We start from the raw sequence: 6,000 nt of genomic DNA, 5'->3' as shown, positions 1-6,000 counted from the left end.
ATTTTTGAAACAAATCGCCCCTTCAACTTTTATAAAAGTCACCAGTGGCCATTTCATCAACTTTTTAATTAAACTTAACGGTTTAAGTTTAAAATATTAATTTTTATATATTATCTTTAATCTGATATTTTATATTTATATATATAATTATTAAATCGCTTATATATAATATTATATATATATTATTATTAAATTTTATATAATTATTAAATATTTTATATAATAAATAAATAATATATATATTATTTATTAATATATATATATAATTTATATATATTATCTTTAACTAATTTATATATAATATTTATATAATATATATTTTAAAAAATAATTTAAGTGTTAAAAGTATTTGAGTAGTTAGAAGATTACAGTTACTTTTAATAAGTAGTTAGAAGGTTACAATTACTTTTAATAAATTATTTTTAATATATATAAAACAAAGTTTAAAAATAAATTATATGAATTATCCCTAATCATTAATTATATATATATATATATATATATATATATAAATAAATTTATATAATTTATAGAATATATATTTTACAAAATAATTTGAAAGATTAAAAGTAATTGAAACCTTCTAACTACTCAAATACTTTTAACACTTAAATTATTTTTTTAAATATATATTATATAAATATTATATATAAATTAGTTAAAGATAATATATATAAATTATATATATATATAGATAAAAATAAATAATATATATATAATTTATTTATTATATAGAAGATTTAATAATTATATAAAATTTAATAATATATATAATATTATATATAAGCGATTTAATAATTATATATATAAATATAAAATATAAGATTAAAGATAATATATAAAAAAATAATATTTTAAACTTAAACCGTTAGGTTTAACTAAAAAGTTGACGGAAGGGCCACTGGTGACATTTATAAAAGTTGAAGGGGCGATTTGTTTCAAAAATTAGTTTGAGGCCAAAAGTGAGCGATCGAGATAGTTCGAGGGCCGCCCAGGTAATTTGCCCTTCTTTTTTTGACGGCGGCGGAAGAACACATCATACAGATCGATGATATCAAAATTTTCGTTCTAATATCATGTGTTTATCATACAGATTTATGTTCTTATATCTTCATTTCAATCCCTAATCCTAAATCGATTTATGTTTTTTTATCTTTATTTCAAATCCTAAATATGTTCATGTTCTTATTTTTATTATCTTCATTTCAATCCCCTAAATTGATTTAACCTGTTCTTATTGTTCATATTGGTTCATATTTTGTTCATCTTATTATTATATTGGTTTTTCCATTAGTTTGTTCTTATTGTTCTTCTGATTCATATTGGTTGTTCATCTTATTTATATTGGTTGTTCATCTTTTCGATAATGATATGTGCAAATGACACTCTGAATCGGTTTCATCATCATTAACCCTCCCTGTTGTGTTTTTGTTCATCAAAATGTGTTAATTTGGTCTTTAATTAGTAAATTCTCATACAGACTTACAGTTAGTTTTTGTCTAGTGATATGATTGATCATGATTCTTGGGTAAATGCAATTTGTTTTGTTTTCATTAGGGAATTAATTAGTGTATGATAAATCAATCATAGTTATGGGTTTGAACTAAAATTTTTATTCATGTGTCTACTCTATATACAGATCAGAATAGTTTCTATATTCAATGTTTGATACACTATTTTTGCAAATATGACAAGGTTTAGATTCAAACATTATGTCAGGATACAAATGTCTAGTACAATATCTCAAGGATTGCCTATATACAGTACAGTATATATATGGTCATCAATAATAGTAAACACTGAAACAAATTGTCTTTATCTGAACAAGTATCAAGGAAGGAATTACAAGTTATTACTGTAAACATAACCAGATGCCAGAATTTTAATTATTTGAATTAAGATCCTGCAAAGAACACTTTTGTTGAATCAGGAGACCATTTTATTTTTCCAGATTTTCAGATTTTTTAAAAAATGGTTATGTAGTTATAGTACTAATATTCTGAATTAAACAAGAAAAACATTTTAAACCCCTTCTGTTAAATTCATTTTCCCTGTGAATTTAACTAATAGATCATTCATCCCATTTGGGAAAATCAGTGGAGATGGTTTTGTTAATTATTATTATTATTATTTATTTTTTGCAGTTTTTGAGCTAATTTAATAGGTTGATATACTATTATCTTCATCAAATGAGAAAGATACTAATTGATCCTTAGGACATTCTCTTCTATAATTCTAACTTGAATTTATGTTTAGGTTCCATCCCTGTTTATTAAATCTAGACCCAGTTTGTTAAGATCCAAAGTTTTGGCACTAATATTCTCAATTAACATTGGCCCAACATTGGGGACCATCTTATTCATTTTGGCAACCTTCAAGACTTATTAGCTTTACATCAAAATATTATAGAAAAATTAATTCAATTTTCGTCTTCTTTTTAAGTGTTCATTTTACAATATTTGTAAATACAACTAGTTATAACTCATAACTAGGGGCTAGGGCCAATAACTATAGAAATTGGGTTAACTTTTTTAAATTAACAAGAAAAAAAAATAGCTTCTAGTAATCAAATAACAAATCAAACTCATATATATATAATATTTAATACAAAAATTATTTTAAATAATATAAATGATTGATATTAAAATATTTAAGTAAATCTATATTTTTTTTATAGTTTACATGTGAATGTCAAATCTCATTTAGATAGATAACTCACGTCTATATTAGTATATATACATGTATTTATATATTAATGTTTTAAAATTCAACTAATCAATTTCACAGTTTAATAAAATCATTTATTTTCTAAGAGGACTTCCGACAATCATGGGATATAAGATTTGAAGTAATGATGTGATTTTGAGATCATGTAATTAACTTCTTCTTAATTATTCATGGTAAATGATAAGATTTGTAGTATCTAAATCATACTTGTTTGTTTAATGAATGTTCTCTTGTCATTAAAAATGTTAAGAGAAGAAAGAAGTTCCTTCCCAAATGATTAATTCTCCCTTTTAAAAAGAAAAATAATAAAAAGAATGATAATAAAATCAAAAGATTAGATTGAGAATAAGAAAAAGATAGAATAAAATGTAACTAAAAACCCTTCATTGAATTCTCGTAAATAAAGAATGAGAGTTAGATGGTAAAGTTAAATAACATTTATTTGTCGTAAACAAGTGATTATTAGGTTCACGCCTTTTGTCGTATATTCGTGGTTCTGCTAAAAAACAATTTAAAATATTAATACATATTTTAGATTAATTAATAAAGTATATTACCGCTTTTATTATAAAAGACGGTAGTAACAAGATAAAATATAATCATAATTAAGATTAAAATAATCTACTATTTAAATCTAGGGTACACAATACTTATTAATTTAATCTCCAGCACTTTTTATTCATACATATAAGATGGCATTGGCAAAGATGAGTATAAGTTAATTAGTGTGTAATAGATAATGGTGAAAACAAATTAAGTTTAGGATTAAAAATGAATAAGATGAGTTTGAAGGATATATTTGGACAAATTAAAAGAAGTATATTTTTGTTTTCTCGTATACTAGGTTTGGTTTCTATTTTAGGTACAGTATATATAGATAGATATAGATTTACCCTAGTTTTCAGGAGATCACTTTATCGGCGCGGAGAGAGAGTGAGAGAGAGCTAGACTGTGTAATTGTACGTGTTTGTGTGTGTCTGCTCAACAGCTAGCTAGCAATGGTGAAGGTATATTTATAATCTTTTATGTGTATTAATCGATCGGACTAGCTAGCTAGCTAGCTAGATCAGTGTTAGCTAGCTAGCTAGATCTGTATATACATTTGATTGTCTGTCTAAATTCGATCTCTTAAGTAATTGTTTTGCTGGATTCTACATGCAGACAGGTTTGTCGAGGATGGACGCTGCCATTGAAGCAATGGGAAGTTTCGGGTTTCCAAAGAATCTCGTCCGAGAAAGGGCTAACCGTCTTCTCACTGTGAGTAGTATATATACTTCTCTCTCACTAGTAGCTAGGCTTGTTTGCGCTTATCTCATCAGGAGTACTTCAATTTCAATTATATGCTAGCTCTTGATTCAAAATAAAATTACTATCTCCCTCTCTCTCTCTCCTCTTTTATAGTACTAATTCCTTAAGCTAACTCTAATCAATTAGGGGGAGTGGATTCTATTTATATATGAAATATCCTCTTTTATACAATACAATTTGATGTTAAGATTGTCATCGATTTATTGAGTTAATCATGTCTAATCTACCGAATTGTAAATTAATTGGTCCAATTGATCAATCATGAATATTAAATAACTATCATATTGAATGCTTTTGTACTTCCTACAAACTGTCCTTCATTGTAAGACCTTGATCCGTAGTACTTTTATGTGATTGAAATGTCCAAGCAATATATATATAGTATAGAAATTGAATAAATTGTCTAGAGTTAATTCTTTCCACCTTGAAATTTGTCTTTTCACTTGCTGGTGAAATGTAGGCAAAAGGAACTTCATGAAGATAGCCAATATATAGTATAGAACTTGAATAAATTGAATCATAATTTGTTTTGTTTTTTACATTCTTGTTTCATATTCTTATGATTTAGAACCCAAATGAAAGTTTTTTTTTTAAAAGTAAAATGGAAAATAGAAGACATCTCTAAGTAAAAATACTTTTGATAAAACATGAAGGATGTGAATTATGGGATTCACCCTCATGGAAAATTGCATAATGAAATAAAGAAAATGAAAGTTTTATAATTCAAGAGTTTGAAAAATTGTTCAAAAACAATTGAAGAAAATGGTGAAATCAAAGATGGCTATTTTTTTTTAAAAAAAAAAAGAGAATTCTATGTTAAGTAAAAAAGAGAGTTACATGTTTGGAAACTCTTTTGAATTTTTTTTCATATTTTGACTAGATGTACTTGTGATACTTTTGTACTTGATATTGTTGTGATGATTTATCTTGTGATTAGTCTTTTTTTTCTTTTCTTTTCTTTGAGCCTAATTTATTTGAGAATTGTCTTGTGGCTACAATGCATCATTTATATTTCAAAAGCTACATGTGATGCAATTATATATAATGAATTGCCTAAGTTTTAAATAGTTGTATAAGATATAACGTTAGAAATCAATCATAATCTTAACATCAATTTGTATATTAACTCCTTTTTATTTAATTTAATGATAACAATATGACATCATTTGCAGATTTATGGCGGAAATGAATATTGGAGGTTCATTGAAGAGCATTATTATAAGGTTCTTCTTGAGAACCTTCTTGATGAACAAGAAGATGGAACTACCAGCAATGAAGAGCATCAGGTAAGGAGACCACTCCTTTAATTTCTCAATGGTTCTGTATAAATTAATTTTTTAATGTGTATTGTTTACTTACTTTTTATTTAGATTGTTTTATATATTTTATTGTTTAAAATGTATTATACAAGTTGTAATTATTTCTAAAGTAAATACAATTTCGAAGTTTGTTGTAGTTAAGTAATTATGATCATGATCAATGTTACATAAAAAAAATGAAATTGTTACTAGAAAAGTTTTAAACTGCATGATTTATTATTTTGTAATGGTTCATTAATCTTTTGTAGGATGTCTCGTCGTCTTATGCTCGGACTATCCCGGAGTCCCCGGAGTCCAGTACAATAGTTCCTAAAGAAGAACCCGTGGAGGAAAATGACAACATTCAACAGGGGGAAAATAGCGAAAGAGGAAGTAACATAGGGAAGAGGCTGCGTCACGGGAATGTTATCATGACTAGTCACGGTGGTGGCCCAATCCTAGAAGGAAATAGAAGCAATAACCAAGGAGTTGAAAACTTGGAAGGGGAAGGGGAGGGGGAAGAAGAAGGAGGAAGGAGAAGAGGCAACAACATCCCGCTATTTGACACACCCGTATATTTCTTATTAAAGGATCAAACTTATCAAATTTTATCATTTTTAATACTTATATTTTGAATGTGTTTTATTTACTTTTAAAGAAACTCAAT

The sequence above is a fragment of the Impatiens glandulifera genome, chromosome 3 (assembly GCF_907164915.1).
Source record: "Impatiens glandulifera chromosome 3, dImpGla2.1, whole genome shotgun sequence".
In the NCBI taxonomy this organism is placed as follows: domain Eukaryota; kingdom Viridiplantae; phylum Streptophyta; class Magnoliopsida; order Ericales; family Balsaminaceae; genus Impatiens; species Impatiens glandulifera.
This window is presented reverse-complemented; position numbering follows the sequence as displayed.